Source organism: Bufo gargarizans, chromosome 2, assembly GCF_014858855.1.
Source record: "Bufo gargarizans isolate SCDJY-AF-19 chromosome 2, ASM1485885v1, whole genome shotgun sequence".
In the NCBI taxonomy this organism is placed as follows: domain Eukaryota; kingdom Metazoa; phylum Chordata; class Amphibia; order Anura; family Bufonidae; genus Bufo; species Bufo gargarizans.
The window spans coordinates 706,666,407-706,693,792 of NC_058081.1; positions in this window are offsets into that span (position 1 = coordinate 706,666,407).

Sequence of the window (27,386 nt, forward strand, 5' to 3'; positions counted from 1 at the left end):
GGCAGCACTCACAAGCTTGAAGCCATGCCACATACTCAGCAATTTAACCCCAGGCTGCTGAGTCAGAGACACCGAGCCCGTAACGAGAGCAGGCACAAGGTAAGCATTCTGCATGTGCTGACACCATCTCCCCTGTGCTGAGCCGCTCTCTGTAGTTTCCCTCAGCTCTATCTCAATAGAGACGATTGGAATAACATAGCTGGATAAGCTTCAGTCTGACACAGTGCCATTGATTTTCTTTTATCCAGGGTCACCAAAGCATTCTGTCTCCTCCCAAGAAGTTTTAAAATCTTGTGCACTGGACATTCATTTCTTCTTTCCAATATCTTTTAATCTTTAAATAAATACTTATACAACCAATTATTTATGTTATTGTATACTTAATTAATTAACTTAATTGAATGTTTACCTGTGTCCGTAGAATGTAAAGGTGTCAGACCCAGTATCTTTTTGGCCAGTGATGGTCCTGGACAAACAGGACAGTGCTAACATGGAAACATCGGTTTTACTGAACGTGTGGGGCAATAAACTTAATGGTTACAGTCTTACAAGAGACAACAGGCTTGGTGGTTGCACAGTCTCTTAGAGGCAACAGGCTTGGTGGTTGCACAGTCTCTTAGAGGCAACAGGCTTGGTGGTTGCACAGTCTCTTAGAGGCAACAGGCTTGGTGGTTGCACAGTCTTTCAGAGGCAACAGGCTTAGTGGTTACAGTAGTCTTACAAGGGACAACAGGCTTGGTGGGTACACAGTCTCTTAGAGACAACAGGCTTGGTGGTTGCACAGTCTTTTAGAGGTAAAATGCTTGGTGGTTATGAACAGTCTTGGTGAAATAGGCTTCCATGCTGCTCTGGCATTGCACCCAACTCCATGGGCAATGACACTCTTTCCTGGAGTCTCCCTCTGGTGGTAATGACAAAGATGGCTCCTTGCTGCTTATTTTAGGCTGTAGCTACTCTCCACATGGTGTGACCTCTTTATACAGTCATGACCAGAGGCCAAGGATCTTCTCCACGAGGCTCACATACATGCTCATTTTACTCTGCACACTCTGACTGCCTTTTCATGGCCATTGCACTACTCTCTACACAGGCTTTTTTGGGGGGCGACAAGGTGGCTGGTCTGTTCTTCCTGGCCTGGCATATCGTACGAAACGGTTTTCTCTGCAACGAGTGTTGCTGCTCCAACCTCTACTTAGGTCCTTAGGGTGGTGCACTAATTGATGAGCCTCACTCACCACCACTTGCTAGCTAGATACCATGCAGGGTGGCTGGTCCTCTCTGCTACAGCTACAACGTGCTCTTCCCTCTCTCTGTGGGTTCTGACCATGCAGTCTTCTTGTACACTTCATGTACTAACACTTATGTTAGTGCAGGGAACAGACGTTTTATTTGTGGTCGTCGCAGTCTACCATAAACTTTGAAGTATTACCTGTATAATTTAGGATAATGGGGTCTCGTCTAGTGGTACAGCAGTGATTGGTGGGGGGAGATCATTTATTGCTTAATAATATATTTTTTGTGTATTTATTAATATTGTTTTTTTTTATGGGCGAAAGATGACCTGCTGCAGTGCCCTCATGAAATGGTGGGTAAAAATTGCTTCAGTCTGCTCTCCAGGGACCCAGACAGTGGAAACCCCAATATTCGGCTGCTATTCGGGCAGTGGATTATATACTGTAGACTTAGGGATCTTGACCACCCAACGTATATACACATCAGCACATCTTGGGTTGTCCAAGATTTTGATATTGATGGCCTATCCTCAGGATAGGTCCTCAATATCAGATCCGTCATCACAGGCCTAGGGGTAGTTTCGTCCCACTCTAATAAGTGGGCCTGGACTGCAATACCAAGAACAACTGCTAACCAATGGACAGCACTGTGCTTGGTAAGCTGATCGGTGGTGGTGGTGTCAGGTGTCGGAACCCAGCCGATCTGATATTGATGCTGTATCCTGAGGATAGGTCATCAATAGTAAACACATGGAAAACCCCTTTTACACAACTGGTAGAAACACTGTATCCATTGTCCCTATGCAAAGGTGGTTCCTTATTTTCCTTTCTCTCTTGGACATGCTGTCCAGGGGTCTCAGGGTGGGTGAGAGCTTCTACATGAAGAAGATCTCAGGTAGTCTTCCAGCAGCTGTCATATCTCTGCAGACTGGAAGTCAAATTGAACAAGGAAGCCAGAAGATGAAGCGAAGAAGAAGTAAACCTTCAAGAACAAGGCTCTAATAGCCATTTTGCAATTCTTAAAGTAAAACTGGAAATCCATGTTTCTAGATCTGAAATTACCTTTAAGCAACTGTTTATACAGTCAGAGGCTCTCCTTCCTGTTCACTTGTATTATTGTGCTGCCCGTGTTATTTTAACTATAAATTTGTAAGGGGGTAATACTTTACAGAATGGCCCATTTTGGCCCAAGTGGTATATGTGGCTTCAGGAATAAGGTGGACACAGTTGCAACATAAACAAGGTGGTCGTTAATTGATTCATGTGCGGTAGCAAGTTTATGGTCTTCAACTGGCATCAGGCTCAGTGGTTACAGTCTCTCAATGAGGGCACAGACTTAAAGGCAACAGACAAATATGACACTGTCCCTTTAAGAGGTAACAGCTTTCCCTATGGATTGTGCTGTACAGATCCTTGGGCATAGACACTCAGGCCCTGGTCTTCTCAGAGTGGCAGCAATGAAGATGGTTGTATCTGCAGTTATCACCAGGGCTTTGTCTCCACATGGCACACAATCTGCACAGTCTCAGGTACCCCCAGGTTTCAGTAACCCTGACCTCACAACCATGATGCACACACTTATCAGCAAGAAACACAGTATTGCACTGTGCAATGTGTGCAGCAGGCTGGCTGGTGTCTGTTACAGACCTGTCTTTTTTACAGGTCTAGTCTGGGTCCAGGTTGCATGGACTCGGTGGCTTCTTTCTATGCCTCAGCTCCAGCTAATTTATTGAAGAGAAAAAACTAAAATCTTGCATTGACCTAAGTATTCACACCCTTTACTCAGGATTTAGTTGAAGCCCCTTTGGCAGTGATTCCAGCCTCCAGTCTTCATGGGGATGATGCCACAAGGTCTGCACACCTGAATTTGGGGATTTTCTGCCATTCTTCTTTGTAGACCCTCTCAAGCTCTGTCAGGTTGGATGGGGACCGTCGGTGGATAGCTATTTTTATAGCTGTTTTTAAGTATCTCCAGAGATGTTCGATTGGGTTCAAGTCAAGGCTCTGGCTGGGTGACTCAAGGACATTCACAGAGTTGTCTCTAATCAGCTCCTGTGTCGTCTTTGTCGTTTTCTTAGGGTCATTTTCTCTTTGGAAGGGGAAACTTCAGCCCAGTCTGAGGTCCAGAGCTCTGGATCAGGTTCATTAGGAATATCTCTGTACCAAAGTTTGCTCCATTCAGCTTTCCCTCAGCTCTGACCAGTCTCTGTGTCCCCCCAGCATGATGTTGCCACTACCACGCTTTACTGCAGGGTTGGTATTGGGCAGGTGATGAACAGTGCCTGGTTTCCTCCAGACATGATGCTTACTACTGAAGAGAGGGGTCTTCCTGGTCACTGTACCATAAAGCCCAGATTGGTGGAGGCTGCAGTGATTGACCTTCTGTAAGTTTCCCCATCTGCACACATGATCTTTGGAGCTCAGTCAGAGTGATCATTGGGTTCTTGGTCACCTCATTACAAAGGTCCCCCCCCCCCCCCCCCAGCCCCATCCCGATTACTTAGTTTGGTGGGGTGGCCAGCTCTAGGAAGAGTCCTGGTAGTTCCAATCTTCTTCCAAGCAAGAATTATGGAGGTCACTGTGCTCTTGGGAACTCTTGGCATATCATTATGGGTGTGAGTGCTGGGAAATATAATAGCAGGCATAAACATAACATTATATCAATGCAAATGGCAACACTATAGCAACAATTACTATAAAGAGCATTGTTTTCTTTGTACAAGGCCGAGTTCTAACCCTCTTGCAGATTGTGCTGATTTTCCTGCTGCCATGGTACTTTCAGCCTGGCTGCTTTCTAACCTCTACTTGAACTCACATTTCCATGTGGCCATGCCCGGCATAGGATAGGCAAGACATGGATTGACGTAGGAGTGCGAACATTTCTTACATTCCCTTCCCTTGTCATAGAAACATATTTAGTTGAGGAATGCACAATAATAGTTTTGGCAGGTCATGGCTGCCGTGTGCTGCAAAGTCTCCTTTGTGTCGAAATATAAAAATAACGAATGTAAGAAAATACGTGCAAATATTCAATTTCGTGTCCAAAAGTCACACATCAATCTTGGCAGACTCTTAAAGAGGTTCTCCCATGATTGATGTTAAACATGAAAATCAGTACATGACAATCCAGCCCTGTACCTCACATGGATCCAGAGATCTCAACATTCATTGCTCCGATTGTCCTACTTTAGGCTCGCAGATTAGGGAGTATGTCCTTTCTAAGGAGATTCTTCCTTTCTGCTGCAGCTCTCTCCTCATCACAGCTCAGGGAGGTGTGTCCTTTATGCTGGAGTTCTCTTCCTATCACAGCTCAGGGGCATGCCCTTTATGTTGCAGCTCACTTCCTATCACAGCTCAGGGTGTGTGTCCCTTTCGCTACATCTCTCTCCCTATCGCAGCTCAGGAGGTGTGTCCTTTATGCTTCCTATCACGGCTCAGTGGGCATGTTCTTTCTGCTGCATCTCACTTACTATGACAGCACAGGCAGTGTGCCTTTTGTGCTGCAGCTGTATCCCTGTGACAGCTCCGGAGAAATGTCCTTTCTGCTGCATCTTTGACCCTAGCTTAGTGCAGGTAGCGGGTCCTTTCTGCTGCAACTCTTTTCACTATCACAGCTCAAGGGGGCATGTCCTTTCAGCTGCAGCTGTCTCCCATTAACCAAGCTTCTAACAGTAGCTCCAGCTGGTGACAGTTGACGGATGGAACTGAATATGTACAACCACCTCAGTAGGTGGACGTGCACATTGTTATACAGATTAAACACCAGGGGGCACCATTATAATGCAGTAAAGAAGATATTTCACGACTGGAGCCGTTTTGAACAGAAAGTAAAATACAAAACTAACTAGTTTTCTTGCAGAATTATATTAAAATAACATTTAATGGGGGCACAACCCCTGTTTTAAAAGAGAAGCGTCAGAAGTGCTAATTAATAGACTGTTAATGATTGATATGACCGGTTGTTTGCAGCTCCTTTAACCCCATGAAAACTCTCCTTGTTCTATCTAGGTTATAAATGGGGGTGTTTCACTTAAGACCTCCATTTGTCAGTAGAAAGAGTCCAGCTATTTGCTGCCCTCACAGTTGCAGGGTGCCAGCGCCCCCCTCATAAGGGGTTAAAATAGTGTGTTTCATGCATTTTCCATCCTTCATGGTGCACACAGGGTTAACACCAGCCCATGGGAACAGTTGGGGCTTCTTCACCCATCTCCTCCTGGGTGGGGTTGCTACTCAGTAGGTGAGGTGAGCTAGTTGGTGGAAGTGAGTAAGAAGAAGTCAGAGCTGCCAGCAAAGGGGCCTAGAGCGATCCAGAACCCAAACACCTGCCTCTGAGGAAGCAAAAGAGACATGTTCATGACTGTAGAGAAGCTAGCAAAGGGGCCTAGAGTGATCCAGAACCCAAACACCTGCCTCTGAGGAAGCAAAAGAGACATGTTCATGACTGTAGAGAAGCTAGCAAAGGGGCCTAGAGTGATCCAGAACCCAAACACCTGCCTCTGAGGAAGCAAAAGAGACATGTTCATGACTGTAGAGAAGCCAGTAAAGGGGCCTAGAGCGAGCCAGAACCCAAACACCTGCCTCTGAGGAAGGAAAAGAAACATGTTCCTGAATGTTGAGCAGCCAGAAAAGGGGGCCTAAAGCGATCTAGAACCCAAACACCTGCCTCTGAGGAAGCAAAAGAGACATGTTCCTGACTGTACAGCAGCCTGCAAAGGGGCCTAGAGCGAGCCAGAACCCAAACACCTGCCTCTGAGGAAGCAAAAGAGACATGTTCCTGACTGTACAGCAGCCTGCAAAGGGGCCTAGAGCGAGCCAGAACCCAAACACCTGCCTCTGAGGAAGCAAAAGAGACATGTTCCTGACTGTACAGCAGCCTGCAAAGGGGCCTAGAGCGAGCCAGAACCCAAACACCTGCCTCTGAGGAAGCAAAAGAGACATGTTCCTGACTGTACAGCAGCCAGCAAAGGGGCCTAGAGCGATCCAGAACCCAAACACCTGCCTCTGAGGAAGCAAAAGAGACATGTTCCTGACTGAGCGGCCTGTGAGAGGTATTGTTGGAGAAGGACAAGCTTCACGTATAATGGAGAGGTAAATTGCAGGTCTGCTACAGGACTACACCCCGCTTGCTGGGCATTGTAGTGCCACATTTTGAGAAGAGAGAGATTGAGTGGAAAATATAGTACCCCTTGGCTGGAATAGAGAGAGAAGGAACAGATATGTTGGCAGGGTGACTCGGGGAGCATTGAAATTGTTCACTTCTTATGCAGCCTTCATGATCATGACCTGTGACTACTTTCGTATGCATGCTTGAACTTTGCCTCCATTATCTTCAGTAGAGAACTGTTATTTGTTACAAAACCGGCCTCGTCTTTGGACCCCCCACCGCATCATCACCGCGTATCTTTCTCAAGGGATCCCTGCCTTGCACCCCACGACACCTCCAACACCAAGGGCACCTCACATCACCATCAGACAAAAGATCCCTTACACCAGACTGTCCCTCCCTTGGAGCAGGATCGCCACCATGAGTACTACCTCCACCATCTTCATCACAGCCACCACTCTTATTATCCCCTCCACCTCACACCTCCTCTGGGGGCCAGCACACTGCACAGTCGCCGCAGACTGCTCTTCCTCAGGACCTTAATAGTCAAACTTTGGAGCTACTCCTTGGGCCTCCTCTGCTCAGTGACCCTGCTCAGGAGTTACTACTCAACCTAAGGCCGAATGCACATGGCTGTGTCTGTACATATCTGTACATATAATGCCCCCATAGTACCATCTGTATATATGATGCACCAAAGTATTGCCATCTGTACAAATAATGCTCCCCTCAGACCTAGTGGATTTTGGGCTATGTGGCTGAATGATGGGGATGGAAACTATTGGCTCCTGTGCCCCGCCATCAACTCCAATGCCTCTTCTCAATCTGGCATTCAGGGCAACTGCCCCTCTCATAACCCACCCAACCCCCCAGCCCAGGCACCCTGCACCACTGCCTCCTGGCCTTCCATGTGGCCTCAGCCACATACTGAAACCTTCCTGTTTATAGCTCATTTTATAGTCTACAGCGCTATAGTGGCATCTAGTGGCCACAAGTAATATTGCATGTGTAAATGAAATGCATTGATTTATATTAATACTTCAAGGGAGGAGCAAGTGTACCACTTCCGGCGCACTCCAGCTTCAGGCTGTCAGGGCATGTTGAGAGTTGTTGTTTTGGAATAACTACAGAGCCACAGGTTGGAGATCAGTGGTCTAAGGGAAGCAACTCCTATATTAATAGCAAAAAACAATGCAAATACAGGGGTGTAACTACCATAGCGGCAGACCAGGCGACTGCTATGGGGTCCATTCTTAGTTGGGATCATCTCCTCTTCTACTGGAGGTGACTTGGTCAGGACTCTACCCTCTAAAGGAACAACTTTTGGCAAATGAAGAAGTGGAAAAATGGGCCAAGGGTCATTGAAAAGGGTTTAAGCAGAAACCCGTTTGTCCTGTGTGGGGGGCCTGGTTTGATGGGGCCCTTACTCCTATGTACGCTAATACTAATACATCTGTGTGATTCCACTAATAATGGTAATATAGTAATAACTGTGCATTGGGTTTGATGTACCCTCTACTTGTAGGAAACCTTCAGATCCAGTGGTATAACCTCAGACAGCTCCGAGCCACGGCAGCCCTACTGAACAGGATGCATTAAAATCAGCTTTGCAAATTCCCAGGTACTTTTCCTGCACTAATGGGATCCCGGTGTGAGGGAGCAGGCGAATGACCTCACCCAGCCATTTCAGTCCTATAAAAAGATCCGGATGACAATAAAAACGGAAATGTGATGGGGAATAAAGCCAGAGCTGAAATACTGACCGTGAGGTGAAGAAGTAAAGAGAAGATAAAAGTGCCAGCCATATTTATTACCATGGGGCCTGGCGAAACGTAAGCACCTTAAATTGCCGCTACCAGTGTGTATATTAGTCAGGAGCGAGCCTGTAAATATCCCGCACCAGGGTATTATCAGTGGAGTATTATTCTAGGGCAGGGTACTCAGTACTAAGGTCTCCAGGGGATAAATTACCTGGAGTGGGGGAGGGGGACGGAACATGAGTTATGGCCTCATCTGACATGAAGTAATGGGGTCCAGAAACCTGTGGTCATATCGTCCTCCACATTGTGTCTCCATATCTAAGTGACCACAATGTCTATAAAAATAATTTATTGCTATCTGCCATGTCACCACTGCTCTCTAGTGAATGGATAGGCTGCATTCTCAGTGATGTCACCGCTGCTCTCTAGTGAATGGACAGGCTGCATTCTCAGTGATGTCACCACTGCTCTCTAGTGAATGGATAGGCTGCATTCTCAGTGATGTCACCACTGCTCTCTAGTGAATGGATAGGCTGCATTCTAAGTTATGTCACTACTGCTCTCTAGTGAATGGATAGGCTGCTTTCTCAGTGATGTCACCGCTGCTATCTAGTGAATGGATAGGCTGCATTCTCAGTGAGGTCACCACTGCTCTCTAGTGAATGGACAGGCTGCATTCTCAGTGATGTCACCACTGCTCTCTAGTGAATGGACAGGCTGCATTCTCAGTGATGTCACCACTGCTCTCTAGTGAATGGACAGGCTGCATTCTCAGTGATGTCACCGCTGCTCTCTAGTGAATGGACAGGCTGCATTCTCAGTGAGGTCACCGCTGCTCTCTAGTGAATGGACAGGCTGCATTCTCAGAGATGTCACCACTGCTCTCTAGTGAATGGATAGGCTGCATTCTCAGTGATGTCACCGCTGCTCTCTAGTGAATGGACAGGCTGCATTCTCAGTGAGGTCACCGCTGCTCTCTAGTGAATGGACAGGCTGCACTCTCAGTGATGTCACCACTGCTCTCTAGTGAATGGACAGGCTGCATTCTCAGTGATGTCACCGCTGCTCTCTAGTGAATGGACAGGCTGCATTCTCAGTGATGTCACCGCTGCTCTCTAGTGAATGGATAGGCTGCATTCTCAGTGATGTCACCGCTGCTCTCTAGTGAATGGATAGGCTGCATTCTCAGTGATGTCACCGCTGCTCTCTAGTGAATGGATAGGCTGCATTCTCAGTGATGTCACCGCTGCTCTCTAGTGAATGGATAGGCTGCATTCTCAGTGATGTCACCGCTGCTCTCTAGTGAATGGACAGGCTGCATTCTCAGTGATGTCACCTCTGCTCTCTAGTGAATGGATAGGTTGAATTCTCAGAGATATCACCGCTGCTCTCTAGTGAATGGATAGGCTGCATTCTCAGTGATGTCACCACTGCTCTCTAGTGAACGGATAGGCTGCATTCTCAGTGATGTCACCATTGCTCTCTAGTGAATGGATAGGTTGAATTCTCAGAGATGTCACCATTGCTCTCTAGTGAATGGATAGGCTGCATTCTCAGTGATGTCACCGCTGCTCTCTAGTGAATGGATAGGTTGAATTCTCAGAGATATCACCTCTGCTCTCTAGTGAATGGACAGGCTGCTTTCTCAGTGATGTCACTGCTGCTCTCTAGTGAATGGACAGGCTGCATTCTCAGTGATGTCACCGCTGCTCTCTAGTGAATGGATAGGTTGAATTCTCAGAGATATCACCGCTGCTCTCTAGTGAATGGATAGGCTGCATTCTCAGTGATGTCACCACTGCTCTCTAGTGAACGGATAGGCTGCATTCTTAGTGATGTCACCATTGCTCTCTAGTGAATGGATAGGTTGAATTCTCAGAGATGTCACCGCTGCTCTCTAGTGAATGGATAAGCTGCATTCTCAGTGATGTCCCCGCTTCTCTCTAGTGAATGGATAAGCTGCATTCTCAGTGATGTCCCCGATTCTCTCTAGTGAATGGATAGGCTGCATTCTCAGTGATGTCCCCACTTCTCTCTAGTGAATGGACAGGCTGCATTCTCAGTGATGTCACTGCTGCTCTCTAGTGAATAGATAGGCTGCATTCTCAGTGATGTCACCGCTGCTCTCTAGTAAATGGATAGGCTGCATTCTCAGTGATGTCACTGACGCTCTCTAGTAAATGGATAGGCTGCATTCTCAGTGATGTCACTGACGCTCTCTAGTTAATGGATAGGCTGCATTCTCAGTGATGTCACCACTGCTCTCTAGTGAATGGATAGGCTGCATTCTCAGTGATGTCCCCGCTTCTCTCTAGTGAATGGATAGGCTGCATTCTCAGTGATGTCCCCACTTCTCTCTAGTGAATGGACAGGCTGCATTCTCAGTGATGTCACTGCTGCTCTCTAGTGAATAGATAGGCTGCATTCTCAGTGATGTCACCGCTGCTCTCTAGTAAATGGATAGGCTGCATTCTCAGTGATGTCACTGACGCTCTCTAGTGAATGGATAGGCTGCATTCTCAGTGATGTCACCACTGCTCTCTAGTGAATGGACAGGCTGCATTCTCAGAGATGTCACCGCTGCTCTCTAGTGAATGGATAAGCTGCATTCTCAGTGATGTCACCATTGCTCTCTAGTGAATGGATAAGCTGCATTCTCAGTGATGTCACCGCTGCTCTCTAGTGTCACAACCAGACATTTGAGAAGCTCTGACAGATGCCTTTCAGAACCTCCTCCTTGAGCTTTCTTTGTTTTGGTTTTCAGTTCCTCATCTCGTTAGCCTCTCTCAGCTGTCTTGTAGTTGGACTGATTGTATCCCTTTAAATTCCTCCCCATAATGCATTAGTGTGCGGTTTATACAACTTCCTGGAGTGTGTGTGCATGCTGATCCTATTTCCCAGTCTTCTACAAGATAAGTGTTGTACATTCATTTGTGATTTTCTGTTTGCTGGATCCCAGGTGACCCTGACTCCCTCCGTGTCTAGTGTAGGGAGCCGGTGGTCGTGCCCCCTCACTATTGTAGGGTGTTCAGGTGTTATATAGCCGAGGTACGAGGATATGCGATCATCCATTATTGGGGTGTTCGCATAGGCTGAGCAGTCAGGGAGAGTGCCAGGTCTTATGCAGGGGTCTCTCTTTTGTTCCTTAGTTTTGGATCCAGTGAGTCATATATTCATTTTGCATTGTCTTGTTTCCTGTACACCTTCCGTGACATCTAGTGAATGGATAAGCTGCATTCTCAGTGATGTCCCCGCTTCTCTCTAGTGAATGGATAGGCTGCATTTTCAGTGATGTCCCCACTTCTCTCTAGTGAATGGACAGCCTGCATTCTCAGTGATGTCACTGCTGCTCTCTAGTGAATAGATAGGCTGCATTCTCAGTGATGTCACCGCTGCTCTCTAGTAAATGGATAGGCTGCATTCTCAGTGAGGTCACCGCTGCTCTCTAGTGAATGGACAGGCTGCACTCTCAGTGATGTCACCACTGCTCTCTAGTGAATGGACAGGCTGCATTCTCAGTGATGTCACCGCTGCTCTCTAGTGAATGGACAGGCTGCATTCTCAGTGATGTCACCGCTGCTCTCTAGTGAATGGATAGGCTGCATTCTCAGTGATGTCACCGCTGCTCTCTAGTAAATGGATAGGCTGCATTCTCAGTGATGTCACTGACGCTCTCTAGTTAATGGATAGGCTGCATTCTCAGTGATGTCACCGCTGCTCTCTAGTGAATGGACAGGCTGCATTCTCAGTGATGTCACCTCTGCTCTCTAGTGAATGGATAGGTTGAATTCTCAGAGATGTCACCGCTGCTCTCTAGTGAATGGATAGGCTGCATTCTCAGTGATGTCACCACTGCTCTCTAGTGAACGGATAGGCTGCATTCTCAGTGATGTCACCATTGCTCTCTAGTGAATGGATAGGTTGAATTCTCAGAGATGTCACCATTGCTCTCTAGTGAATGGATAGGCTGCATTCTCAGTGATGTCACCGCTGCTCTCTAGTGAATGGATAGGTTGAATTCTCAGAGATATCACCTCTGCTCTCTAGTGAATGGACAGGCTGCTTTCTCAGTGATGTCACTGCTGCTCTCTAGTGAATGGACAGGCTGCATTCTCAGTGATGTCACCGCTGCTCTCTAGTGAATGGATAGGTTGAATTCTCAGAGATATCACCGCTGCTCTCTAGTGAATGGATAGGCTGCATTCTCAGTGATGTCACCACTGCTCTCTAGTGAATGGATAGGTTGAATTCTCAGAGATGTCACCGCTGCTCTCTAGTGAATGGATAAGCTGCATTCTCAGTGATGTCCCCGCTTCTCTCTAGTGAATGGATAAGCTGCATTCTCAGTGATGTCCACGATTCTCTCTAGTGAATAGATAGGCTGCATTCTCAGTGATGTCACCGCTGCTCTCTAGTAAATGGATAAGCTGCTTTCTCAGAGATGTCACCGCTGCTCTCTAGTGAATGGATAGGCTGCATTCTCAGTGATGTCCCCACTTCTCTCTAGTGAATGGACAGGCTGCATTCTCAGTGATGTCACTGCTGCTCTCTAGTGAATAGATAGGCTGCATTCTCAGTGATGTCACCGCTGCTCTCTAGTAAATGGATAGGCTGCATTCTCAGTGATGTCACTGACGCTCTCTAGTAAATGGATAGGCTGCATTCTCAGTGATGTCACTGACGCTCTCTAGTTAATGGATAGGCTGCATTCTCAGTGATGTCACCACTGCTCTCTAGTGAATGGATAGGCTGCATTCTCAGTGATGTCCCCGCTTCTCTCTAGTGAATGGATAGGCTGCATTCTCAGTGATGTCCCCACTTCTCTCTAGTGAATGGACAGGCTGCATTCTCAGTGATGTCACTGCTGCTCTCTAGTGAATAGATAGGCTGCATTCTCAGTGATGTCACCGCTGCTCTCTAGTAAATGGATAGGCTGCATTCTCAGTGATGTCACTGACGCTCTCTAGTGAATGGATAGGCTGCATTCTCAGTGATGTCACCACTGCTCTCTAGTGAATGGACAGGCTGCATTCTCAGAGATGTCACCGCTGCTCTCTAGTGAATGGATAAGCTGCATTCTCAGTGATGTCACCATTGCTCTCTAGTGAATGGATAAGCTGCATTCTCAGTGATGTCACCGCTGCTCTCTAGTGTCACAACCAGACATTTGAGAAGCTCTGACAGATGCCTTTCAGAACCTCCTCCTTGAGCTTTCTTTGTTTTGGTTTTCAGTTCCTCATCTCGTTAGCCTCTCTCAGCTGTCTTGTAGTTGGACTGATTGTATCCCTTTAAATTCCTCCCCATAATGCATTAGTGTGCGGTTTATACAACTTCCTGGAGTGTGTGTGCATGCTGATCCTATTTCCCAGTCTTCTACAAGATAAGTGTTGTACATTCATTTGTGATTTTCTGTTTGCTGGATCCCAGGTGACCCTGACTCCCTCCGTGTCTAGTGTAGGGAGCCGGTGGTCGTGCCCCCTCACTATTGTAGGGTGTTCAGGTGTTATATAGCCGAGGTACGAGGATATGCGATCATCCACCATTGGAGTGTTCGCATAGGCTGAGCAGTCAGGGAGAGTGCCAGGTCTTATGCAGGGGTCTCTCTTTTGTTCCTTAGTTTTGGATCCAGTGAGTCATATATTCATTTTGCATTGTCTTGTTTCCTGTACACCTTCCGTGACATCTAGTGAATGGATAAGCTGCATTCTCAGTGATGTCCCCGCTTCTCTCTAGTGAATGGATAGGCTGCATTTTCAGTGATGTCCCCACTTCTCTCTAGTGAATGGACAGCCTGCATTCTCAGTGATGTCACTGCTGCTCTCTAGTGAATAGATAGGCTGCATTCTCAGTGATGTCACCGCTGCTCTCTAGTAAATGGATAGGCTGCATTCTCAGTGATGTCACTGACGCTCTCTAGTTAATGGATAGGCTGCATTCTCAGTGATGTCACTGATGCTCTCTAGTTAATAGGCTGCATTCTCACTAACGTCACCTCTGCTCTCTAGTGAATGGATAGGTTGAATTCTCAGAGATATCACCGCTGCTCTCTAGTGAATGGATAGGCTGCATTCTCAGTGATGTCACCACTGCTCTCTAGTGAACGGATAGGCTGCATTCTCAGTGATGTCACCATTGCTCTCTAGTGAATGGATAGGTTGAATTCTCAGAGATGTCACCATTGCTCTCTAGTGAATGGATAGGCTGCATTCTCAGTGATGTCACCGCTGCTCTCTAGTGAATGGATAGGTTGAATTCTCAGAGATATCACCTCTGCTCTCTAGTGAATGGACAGGCTGCTTTCTCAGTGATGTCACTGCTGCTCTCTAGTGAATGGACAGGCTGCATTCTCAGTGATGTCACCGCTGCTCTCTAGTGAATGGATAGGTTGAATTCTCAGAGATATCACCGCTGCTCTCTAGTGAATGGATAGGCTGCATTCTCAGTGATGTCACCACTGCTCTCTAGTGAACGGATAGGCTGCATTCTTAGTGATGTCACCATTGCTCTCTAGTGAATGGATAGGTTGAATTCTCAGAGATGTCACCGCTGCTCTCTAGTGAATGGATAAGCTGCATTCTCAGTGATGTCACCATTGCTCTCTAGTGAATGGATAAGCTGCATTCTCAGTGATGTCACCGCTGCTCTCTAGTGTCACAACCAGACATTTGAGAAGCTCTGACAGATGCCTTTCAGAACCTCCTCCTTGAGCTTTCTTTGTTTTGGTTTTCAGTTCCTCATCTCGTTAGCCTCTCTCAGCTGTCTTGTAGTTGGACTGATTGTATCCCTTTAAATTCCTCCCCATAATGCATTAGTGTGCGGTTTATACAACTTCCTGGAGTGTGTGTGCATGCTGATCCTATTTCCCAGTCTTCTACAAGATAAGTGTTGTACATTCATTTGTGATTTTCTGTTTGCTGGATCCCAGGTGACCCTGACTCCCTCCGTGTCTAGTGTAGGGAGCCGGTGGTCGTGCCCCCTCACTATTGTAGGGTGTTCAGGTGTTATATAGCCGAGGTACGAGGATATGCGATCATCCACCATTGGGGTGTTCGCATAGGCTGAGCAGTCAGGGAGAGTGCCAGGTCTTATGCAGGGGTCTCCCTTTTGTTCCTTAGTTTTGGATCCAGTGAGTCATATATTCATTTTGCATTGTCTTGTTTCCTGTACACCTTCCGTGACATCTAGTGAATGGATAAGCTGCATTCTCAGTGATGTCCCCGCTTCTCTCTAGTGAATGGATAGGCTGCATTTTCAGTGATGTCCCCACTTCTCTCTAGTGAATGGACAGCCTGCATTCTCAGTGATGTCACTGCTGCTCTCTAGTGAATAGATAGGCTGCATTCTCAGTGATGTCACCGCTGCTCTCTAGTAAATGGATAGGCTGCATTCTCAGTGATGTCACTGACGCTCTCTAGTTAATGGATAGGCTGCATTCTCAGTGATGTCACTGATGCTCTCTAGTTAATAGGCTGCATTCTCACTAACGTCACCTCTGCTCTCTAGTGAATGGATAGGTTGAATTCTCAGAGATATCACCGCTGCTCTCTAGTGAATGGATAGGCTGCATTCTCAGTGATGTCACCACTGCTCTCTAGTGAATGGACAGGCTGCATTCTCAGAGATGTCACCGCTGCTCTCTAGTGAATGGATAAGCTGCATTCTCAGTGATGTCACCATTGCTCTCTAGTGAATGGATAAGCTGCATTCTCAGTGATGTCACCGCTGCTCTCTAGTGTCACAACCAGACATTTGAGAAGCTCTGACAGATGCCTTTCAGAACCTCCTCCTTGAGCTTTCTTTGTTTTGGTTTTCAGTTCCTCATCTCGTTAGCCTCTCTCAGCTGTCTTGTAGTTGGACTGATTGTATCCCTTTAAATTCCTCCCCATAATGCATTAGTGTGCGGTTTATACAACTTCCTGGAGTGTGTGTGCATGCTGATCCTATTTCCCAGTCTTCTACAAGATAAGTGTTGTACATTCATTTGTGATTTTCTGTTTGCTGGATCCCAGGTGACCCTGACTCCCTCCGTGTCTAGTGTAGGGAGCCGGTGGTCGTGCCCCCTCACTATTGTAGGGTGTTCAGGTGTTATATAGCCGAGGTACGAGGATATGCGATCATCCACCATTGGGGTGTTCGCATAGGCTGAGCAGTCAGGGAGAGTGCCAGGTCTTATGCAGGGGTCTCCCTTTTGTTCCTTAGTTTTGGATCCAGTGAGTCATATATTCATTTTGCATTGTCTTGTTTCCTGTACACCTTCCGTGACATCTAGTGAATGGATAAGCTGCATTCTCAGTGATGTCCCCGCTTCTCTCTAGTGAATGGATAGGCTGCATTTTCAGTGATGTCCCCACTTCTCTCTAGTGAATGGACAGCCTGCATTCTCAGTGATGTCACTGCTGCTCTCTAGTGAATAGATAGGCTGCATTCTCAGTGATGTCACCGCTGCTCTCTAGTAAATGAATAGGCTGCATTCTCAGTGATGTCACTGACGCTCTCTAGTTAATGGATAGGCTGCATTCTCAGTGATGTCACTGATGCTCTCTAGTTAATAGGCTGCATTCTCACTAACGTCACCTCTGCTCTCTAGTGAATGGATAGGTTGAATTCTCAGAGATATCACCGCTGCTCTCTAGTGAATGGATAGGCTGCATTCTCAGTGATGTCACCACTGCTCTCTAGTGAACGGATAGGCTGCATTCTCAGTGATGTCACCATTGCTCTCTAGTGAATGGATAGGTTGAATTCTCAGAGATGTCACCATTGCTCTCTAGTGAATGGATAGGCTGCATTCTCAGTGATGTCACCGCTGCTCTCTAGTGAATGGATAGGTTGAATTCTCAGAGATATCACCTCTGCTCTCTAGTGAATGGACAGGCTGCTTTCTCAGTGATGTCACTGCTGCTCTCTAGTGAATGGACAGGCTGCATTCTCAGTGATGTCACCGCTGCTCTCTAGTGAATGGATAGGTTGAATTCTCAGAGATATCACCGCTGCTCTCTAGTGAATGGATAGGCTGCATTCTCAGTGATGTCACCACTGCTCTATAGTGAACGGATAGGCTGCATTCTTAGTGATGTCACCATTGCTCTCTAGTGAATGGATAGGTTGAATTCTCAGAGATGTCACCGCTGCTCTCTAGTGAATGGATAAGCTGCATTCTCAGTGATGTCCCCGCTTCTCTCTAGTGAATGGATAAGCTGCATTCTCAGTGATGTCCCCGATTCTCTCTAGTGAATGGATAGGCTGCATTCTCAGTGATGTCCCCACTTCTCTCTAGTGAATGGACAGGCTGCATTCGCAGTGATGTCACTGCTGCTCTCTAGTGAATAGATAGGCTGCATTCTCAGTGATGTCACCGCTGCTCTCTAGTAAATGGATCGGCTGCATTCTCAGTGATGTCACTGACGCTCTCTAGTTAATGGATAGGCTGCATTCTCAGTGATGTCACCACTGCTCTCTAGTGAATGGATAGGCTGCATTCTCAGTGATGTCCCCACTTCTCTCTAGTGAATGGACAGGCTGCATTCTCAGTGATGTCACTGCTGCTCTCTAGTGAATAGATAGGCTGCATTCTCAGTGATGTCACCGCTGCTCTCTAGTAAATGGATAGGCTGCATTCTCAGTGATGTCACTGACGCTCTCTAGTGAATGGATAGGCTGCATTCTCAGTGATGTCACCACTGCTCTCTAGTGAATGGACAGGCTGCATTCTCAGAGATGTCACCGCTGCTCTCTAGTGAATGGATAAGCTGCATTCTCAGTGATGTCACCATTGCTCTCTAGTGAATGGATAAGCTGCATTCTCAGTGATGTCACCGCTGCTCTCTAGTGTCACAACCAGACATTTGAGAAGCTCTGACAGATGCCTTTCAGAACCTCCTCCTTGAGCTTTCTTTGTTTTGGTTTTCAGTTCCTCATCTCGTTAGCCTCTCTCAGCTGTCTTGTAGTTGGACTGATTGTATCCCTTTAAATTCCTCCCCATAATGCATTAGTGTGCGGTTTATACAACTTCCTGGAGTGTGTGTGCATGCTGATCCTATTTCCCAGTCTTCTACAAGATAAGTGTTGTACATTCATTTGTGATTTTCTGTTTGCTGGATCCCAGGTGACCCTGACTCCCTCCGTGTCTAGTGTAGGGAGCCGGTGGTCGTGCCCCCTCACTATTGTAGGGTGTTCAGGTGTTATATAGCCGAGGTACGAGGATATGCGATCATCCACCATTGGGGTGTTCGCATAGGCTGAGCAGTCAGGGAGAGTGCCAGGTCTTATGCAGGGGTCTCCCTTTTGTTCCTTAGTTTTGGATCCAGTGAGTCATATATTCATTTTGCATTGTCTTGTTTCCTGTACACCTTCCGTGACATCTAGTGAATGGATAAGCTGCATTCTCAGTGATGTCCCCGCTTCTCTCTAGTGAATGGATAGGCTGCATTTTCAGTGATGTCCCCACTTCTCTCTAGTGAATGGACAGCCTGCATTCTCAGTGATGTCACTGCTGCTCTCTAGTGAATAGATAGGCTGCATTCTCAGTGATGTCACCGCTGCTCTCTAGTAAATGGATAGGCTGCATTCTCAGTGATGTCACTGACGCTCTCTAGTTAATGGATAGGCTGCATTCTCAGTGATGTCATCATTGCTCTCTAGTGAACGGATATTCTGAATTTTCAACAACTTTATTTTAGTTTTGTAGAAATTTACCTTCAGTAGCAGTAGAACAATTACAACCAGTTTGTTCTTTATTGTTGAAGGGCACAGCAATTATTACCTGATTTCTGTGCTCATCAGATGTCACCTCCTAGATGGTGTCAGTTGTCAGGATCTCAGGGAGTTACTCACATTTGCTCATTCCTCTAGCAGCAAATGACATAATACTAAATGCACAGATACATTGTATCCCCATGGAAAAATATGCTGGAACCTGGAAAATGAAACTTAAAGGGATTTGTCATCACCTTTTAAGGAATATCCCCAGTACATACAATACATTGTCCACTATCGGGGGACCAATGACCTCCATCTGCAGACTCACACTGACTGCTATTGCATTGGTAGTGAATGGAGAGAGGCTGCACCCCCGTCATCCCCGTGCTTTATTGCAGTCGCCTGCTAAAAGGATTGGAGAATGATATTGCAGAGGGAGAAAAAACGGGACCAAACACTAAAAGCAAATATAAAACAAATTAATAATTCATGTGTCATTTGGCGTGAGAGAAATGGAGATGCGGAGAAGGAAGCAGAGAAGGCAGGAGACATGGGGCGTGCAAACTTTACTCTGCCTCAGTTTCTGGGTGCATCTCCCCCCTCGCCTTCACCCCTTAAAAACGCGCAAATCTTGGGGTTGTCACCCAGCTTTCCCAGACTCCTGAATGGTGACTAGTTCACTCTTCCCCGGTGATGTGCGCGACATTTGACAGCAGTTACAGTATTTCTGCATATTATTTGTGCGAGGATTTGGGCAGATTTCACGCTTCTAGTTATGGGGGATTCCAGCAATGAGTATCTGGGCGCGAACACAGAAACCCGCGGCTCATCCACCAGCGCCGTGTGTGTCCCGTAGCAGACATTTAATAAATATGTTAATCAGCTTCCCTCGGGCAGGTACCTGCGTACAATCACAGCAGCAACGTGCCGCTCCGACAGCAGGAGGGACTCCTGAGGATCTTCTTAGTAACCCCATCAGCTCCGAAATATACGGAGGAACCCTGATATACAGAGCCAGGGGTGGAGGATCTTTCTCTGATCAGTTTTTCAAGGCATGACCTACATACCCACCAATCCACCATAATATTAAAACCGTAATGTGAATAACATTGATTATCTGGTGACAATGGCACCTGTCTGGGGTGGGATAGACTAGGTGGCAAGTCAGGTCTTGAAGTTGATGTGGTGGAAGCAGGATGGACAAATGTAAGGATCTGAGCGACTGTGGCAAGGGCCAGATTGTGATGTCTAGATGACGGGGTCAGAGCATCTCCAAAATGTATAGTCTTGTAGGGTGTACCAGGTACAGTGGATATAAAAAGTCTACACACCCCTGTTAAAATGTCAGGTTTCTGTGATGTAAAAAAAATGAGACAAAGATAAATCATTTCAGAACTTTTTCCACCTTTAATGTGACCTATAAACTGTACAACTCAATTGAAAAACAAACTGAAATCTTTTAGGTGGAGGGAAGAAAACAAAAACAAACAAAAATAATGTGGTTGCATAAGTGTGCACACCCTCTTATAACTGGGGATGTAGCCGTGTTCACAATTAAGCAATCACATTCAAAATCCTGTTAAATAGGAGTCAGCATACACCGGCCATCATTTAAAGTGCCTCTGATTAACCCCAAATAAAGTCGCATCCCACAGCAGAAGCCGTGGTCCACAGAGAGCTTCCAAAGCATCAGCGGGATCTCATTGTTAGAAGGTATCAGTCAGGAGAAGGGTACAAAAGAATTCCCAAGGCATTAGATATACCATGGAACACAGTGAAGACCGTCATCATCAAGTGGAGAGAATATGGCACAACAGTGACATTACCAAGAACTGGACGTCCCTCAAAAAAATTGGTGAAAAGACGAGAAGAAAACTGGTCTGGGAGGCGACCAAGGCTGTGTGGTCCATGTGACAACAATCTCCCGTATTATTCTTCATATGTCTAGGCTATGGGGTAGAGTGGCAAGACGAAAGCCTTTTCTTACTAAGAAAAACATTCAAGCCAGGCTACATTTAGCAAAAACACATCTGAAGTCTCCCAAAAGCATGTGGGAAAAGGTGTTATGGTCTGATGAAACCAAGGGTGAACTTCTTGGCCAAAATGTTGTGTGGCCGAGCTCTGTTCGGTCCGTGGTACAGGAGCTTTTGTTTCCTGTACCTGGCCGGACTGACAGGAAGTGCTCACTTAGTGTGCACTTCCTGTCAGTCCGGCCGGGTACAGGAAACAAATGCTCCTGTACCGCGGACCGAACAGAGCTCGGCCACGCTACACTAGAGGTGGGGGTAGAATGAGATTGACGCGGGGGTGGAATAATGAGAGTGACAAGGGAGGGGGGGGATAATGAGAGTGACAAGGGAGGGGGGGGTGATAATGAGAGTGACAAGGGAGGGGGGGATAATGAGAGTGACAAGGGAGGGGGGGTGGAATAATGAGAGTGACAAGGGAGGGGGGGATAATGAGAGTGACAAGGGGGGGGGGGTGGAATAATGAGAGTGACAAGGGAGAGGGGGGATAATGAGAGTGACAAGGGAGGGGGGGTGCAATAATGAGAGTGACAAGGGGGGAATAATGAGAGTGACAAGGGAGGGGGGGAAGAGAGTGACAAGGGAGGGGGGGGGAAGAGAGTGACAAGGGAGGGGGGGAGAAGAGAGTGACAAGGGGGGGGAGAAGAGAGTGACAAGGGAGGGGGGGAGAAGAGAGTGACAAGAGAGGGGGGGGGGGAGAAGAGAGTGACAAGGGAGTCCGCAGAGCCAGACCAAGAGCCAGACTGCAGCCAGAGACCAGATCATTGTATTGTCCTGGTGGTAAGCAGACAATGCAATATGTTTATTATGTAATTGTTTAGTTATTAACACTACATTGGAAACTAATTTACCTCACATTTAGGGTCCATTCACACATCCGTGTGTGTTTTGCAGATCCACAAAACACGAACAGCGGCAATGTGCGTTCCGCATTTTGCGGACCGCACATTGCCGGCACTAAGAATATGCCTATTCTTGTCCTCTATTGCGGACAAGAATAGGACATGTTCTATTTTTTTCAGGATCGGAATTGCGGATCCGGGTCCGCAATTCCGGATCGAGGCCGCACGTTGTGCGGCCCCATAGAAATGTATGGGTCCGCAATTCCATTCCGCAAAAAGAGACAGCTACAAGAAGCTGGATTAACCCTAAGGGAAACATAGCAGTTCTTTTAATTTAAAAGCTGAGAAAGGGGTGGAACATGATATGGGCAGATCATCTGATAAGGCGGGGGGTGGGGGCGGCAATTTTTATCTTGCCTAGGGCGGCAAAAATCCTTGCACCGGCCCTGCCAGCATGGTTGTTTGACATTCCCCCTGTCTGTCTGTGCCTGCGGAAGTGGGCTCCATGGTTTCCCGGAGGGATGAACCACACGTCAGCAAGCTGTAGTTGTTCCACCCAGTCGTTGGGGCAGCGCTGGGCTCTTACCTGCCGTTATGTGTTTATGCTTGCTCTCTGCTCCTTCATTGTTGCTAGGCCTGTGGAAGACTCCGGTTCTTCCGTGTCTTGGAGGAACCGGTTGTCTCTTTCTCCTTACATTTCCATCACTGATCATCAGGGCGAATTAGGGTCCAAGGTTCCGGATATGAGCCCTCCCACCATCAGGGTTGGCTCATACAGTCAGGAGGTAAGGGATTGTTTTTAGGGATGCATAGGAGGTGACCTGCTCCCTTATCCTGGCTTCCAGGCCTAGTGGCATGGGCTATATAGACATTGTACGGTGGTGGGTTCCCCCACTCCCAACCGTGACAGCCTCTTCCTTGTAATTTCTGGCAGCAATTGCACTTTATATACAAGTAAATATACAGGAAAGAATGTTTCCTAATAAATTTTCCTCTAAAATCGAGTTTATCTTCAGTTGGTGCGTATTATTGTCAGTGTGTGAAAATGGCGTACTACTTGGAAAACATCGTCCCCAGCAGCGACCTGGGAGTCCAAGATGCATCCAGACATCCTCCCCATGCTGTTCCCGAACCATTTTGGTGGTGTTTCCATCCATTTCTGACCTTTTCCTGTGAACCAGACACCCTCCCATCTTCAGAGCAGTGGGTGTCTGGTTTAATGCTCAGGTTCTCCCATTGACTTCCATTGGTGCTCGATCAAAACTATAGGTCATCAATATCAGATCGGCGGAGGTCCGACACCCGGCACCCTGACGATCAGGAGACGATGTGCGCAGTGCACATGTGCCATCTCCCATCTCTCTTCCTGTCCACTGCTGCTGTCTATAGTCTCTGCCATAGACAGCAGCAGTGAACAGGAAGAGAGACGGGAGATGGCACATGCCCACTGCGCACACCGTCTCCTCATACAGCTGATCGTCGGGGTGCCAGGTTTCGAGCCCCCGCCGATCTGATATTGATGAGACCTATCCTGAGTCCTGAGCGTAAAAGCCCGGACAATCCCTTTTAAAAATAAGTCTGCCATCTGATGGCTCTTGTGTAGCTCTTATCTCTAATTTCTTGACCTCATAAACACTAATTTAAACCACATCCTATTTACGAGGTCCCCTTACTAAGCCATTGTGCGAACTGCATTGGGTAAGTGAGGGACACTGATATTTTGGGTATGTACATGGTTCACAATTTAATCTCACTGTTAGACCTAGGACTATATTATTATATTATTTTCTTTTTGTGAAATATGATGTACTAATATACCACTATGGCGCTTGCCTGCTCTGATATATAGAGCCTTACTGCTAGCCTTTTCCAGTGGTCCCTCATTCATGTAATTCATCTTGTAGTGTGGACTCTTATGTATGGTATTTATATGATAATGATATGAAATAAAGGATTTTATATTTTATGATCGTTTGGACTTCGAATGGTCTGGGTACACATGCCTTTATTGTAGGAGTTCTATTTATGAGGTCAGGAGATCAGAGGTAAGAACTACATATGAGCAGTCAGGTGACAGGATTCAAAGAAAACACAAAATGACAGCTTGCAAATGGACTGATTTTTAACCCTTGTACGGTATCTCAGAAACAACTTTTTTTTAAAATAAAGATCAATTTAAAAAAATTATTTTTAGCCCAAACTGAGTAAAATGCTCATTGATGTGCGGGGAGTAGTAGCCCGTCTGCTCGATCCTACAGAAGGACTATTGCTGCAGGAGATGATAGTAAGGTGTCAGGACATACAGGACACCGCAGCTTGCTGTATGTGGATCTGTGGAGTAACGTTCAGTACACAATATTAGGCAAGTGGTCCTTATTGTATGGCTGATAGATGTATAAACCAATGTTATAAAGTCTTAAAGGGAATCTGTCACCTCCCAAAAACATCCCAAGCCGGCAGCAGTACCTGGGAGTAGCCAGCAGCGTGTTTGTAACGATCATTTTCTTCCTGCAGGCAGATGAAGCAAAAGCTGTAAAAACGTTCTTTAATCCCCTGCCCCGCGCGCTTCTCTAGTCAGGCCTGCGGGGGCAGCGGCCTCCTTGCTTCAAGTCACGGGAATCACGCCCACTTCCCTGCCCCTTCACTGTGATTGACAGCGTTTATGCACGACAGTTCGGCTGGCTTTGCTGAACTGTCGGCTGTCAGTCACAGCGAAGGGACGGGGAAGGGGGCGTGATTCCCGTGACTTGAAGCAAGGAGGCCGCTGCCCCAGCAGGCCTGACTAGAGAAGCGCGCGGGGCAGGGGATTAAAGAACGTTTTTACAGCTTTTGCTTCATCTGCCTGCAGGAAGAAAATGATCGTTACAAACACGCTGCTGGCTACTCCCAGGTACTGCTGCCGGCTTGGGATGTTTTTGGGAGGTGACAGATTCCCTTTAAGACTTTATAACATTGGTTTATACATCTATCAGCCATACTTGGGGTGCAGTCGTCGTGCGGGTCCAGCACAGCTGGACCATCTGTGGAGTCGTCTGTGAGGATCGTTCGTCCGGAGTCAGGATCAGCGGCTGATGGGTTCACAGCGCCCAGGCAGCCAGGTGAGAACATGTGGGGTGCTTTGCAGACATTGATTAGTAGCCCGGGGGGTGTGGGGGCTGGTGGAGGTCACGGGAAAATAGTGGGGAGTTTGGGGCAGTTTTTCACTAGTTTGGCGGGATGGGTTTCAGGTTTGGGGGTGGCAAGTTCGTCTCCGTTACCGGCATGGGGGGTCGGTGGGGGTTTAGGGGGCGGCGGGGGACGCGCAGTCTCGAGGGGTAGGTTCTGTGTTGGTTCAGACGCAGGTGGGGGGGTGAGGACGAGAGGCCTAAGGTTAGCAACGCGGCGAAGGGGGAGGTGTATGTGTGTTTTGAGGGGCCGTTGGGGGTGCACTTAAAGCAAGATGTTCGGGAGCAGATATGGCGGGGGGAGTATGTTGAAATTTTTTTGCTTCTTCCCCTGGAGCGGTTTAACCTGGATAGGGAACGAGGGGGTGAGGGGGACAAGGAAGAAGATGAAAAGCGTCGGCATAGACTCATACCGCGTACGTTTGCCAATTGGTTGCAAGCGTTTGCGATCTTGGCGAGTGTCATTGGGGAAAAGACGCCTGAGTGTTGCTCTGCCTTGTTTTGCTATCTGGATGCGATTGGGGAGGCATACAGGGTGTATGGTGGGGCCGAGTGGCTTAGGTACGACAAGCAATTCAGACAGAGGAAGGCGGTTAGGCCTAATATTCGGTGGGACCATAAAGATATCAGTTTATGGTTGCGGGTGACCGCACCGAGGCGGCGGGGGCAGTCCTTTGGGGGGATGCGGGAGGGACACCGGGACAGTCTACGGTGTCAGCAGCGTCCGCCAGAGGTTTGTGTTTCCTCTTTAATGACGGTAGCTGCAGGTTTGGCGCAAAATGCAAGTTCAAGCATGAGTGTACAACTTGCGGGGGTACTCACGGGGCTAACCGGGGCTTCAGAGGCGGTAAACACAGAGGGTCAGACTCGGCTGCAAAAGGGTCGGACTCCAGTTCGGGTGGAAAGGATGGAGTGGTACTTAAATAGGTATCCCAGGCGGGAGGCGGCGGAATTGTTAAAACTTGTTTTTATTGGAGGGGTTTCGTATTCCGTCTAACCCATTGCATGTGGTCGTACCGCAAAGGAATTTGCGATCGGCTTTAGAGTTTCCAGAGGTGGTCTCCGAAAAGGAGGTTGCTTTGGGCAGGATGGATGGGCCATTTGAGGGAGTGCCGTTAGCTGGTTTGAGGGTGTCGCCCCTGGGGCTGGTGCCTAAGAAATAGCTGAAAAAGTTTAGGCTTATACATCACTTGTCTTTCCCAAAGGGGGCGTCTGTCAATGATGGTATCGATCCGGACATTTGTTCGGTGGTCTATACGTCATTTGATGCGGCTGTGGCATGGGTTAAGAAGCTGGGGCCTGGGACCTTGTTGGCTAAGGCAGACATCAAGGCGGCTTTTCAGTTACTCCCGGTTCACCCGAATAGTTTACATCTGTTGGGTTGCTTTTGGGATGGGGGGTATTTTGTGGACAGATGTCTGCCTATGGGTTGTTCAGTGTCATGCGGGTACTTTGAGGCATTTAGTTCATTCTTGAAATGGGTGGTGGTGGATGTGGCGGGGTGTTTATCCATTACTTGGATGATTTTTTGCGTTTGGGACCGGCGGGCTTGCGGGTTTGTTCTCTTTTGTTGGCTACGTTGCAGTCGGTTTTTTCGGAGTTTGGGGTGCCGTTAGCTGTGAATATGACTGTTGGCCCGGCGACGGAATTAAGTTTTTTGGGCATTGTAATTGATACAAAAAGGATGGAATGTCGGCTTCCGGAGGATAAAGTGGTTGATTTGCGGGCAGGAGTCGAGAGGGCGAGACAGTCGTCGAAGGTTCGGTTGCGGGATCTGCAGTCTCTTTTAGGAAAATTGAACTTCGCATGTAGAATCATGCCTATGGGCCAAGTGTTTTGTCGTCGGTTGGCGGCGGCTACGGCGGGGGTGGTTGCACTGCATCATTTCATTAGGTTGGGGCGGGAGTTAAAAAGGGATTTGGAGGTTTGGTCAGTTTTTTTGAGGGATTTTAATGGTAGAACGTTAATGATGGGCGAGGTGGTGGATAGTTTTGACTTTGAATTATTTACAGATGCGTCTGGCGGGGTGGGGTTTGGGGCTTATTGTCATGGCCAGTGGTGTGCGGCTCGTTGGCCGGAGTCTTGGGTTGAGCGGGGGTGGGTCAGGAATTTGTGTCTCCTTGAGCATTTTTCCCATAGTTCTTGCAATGGTGTTGTGGGGGGATAGATTTAGGAACAAGAAGGTGCGGTTTCATTGCGATAACATGGGGGTGGTGCAGGCGATCAATGGTTTGATGGCTTCGTCTCCACTCGTGGTTCGCTTGTTGCAGCATCTTGTGTTGCTTTGTTTATCGTTTAATGCATGGGTGGTAGCAGTTCATGTGCCCGGGGCTTCTAACAACATTGCGGATGCTCTTTCTCGTTTGCAGTGGGAGCGATTTTGGCAGTTGGCTCCGGAGGCGGAAGCGGAAGGCCTGGAGTGCCCGGGGTCGCTGTGGGGGCTATTGGAGGTACTGTAGCGGGGTTGTTGCGGGCGTCATTGAGCGCGGGTTCCTGGGCTGCGTACGGGAAGGCTTGGAGAGAATGGGAGCAGTGGTGTTCGGTTTTGGGGATGAGAGT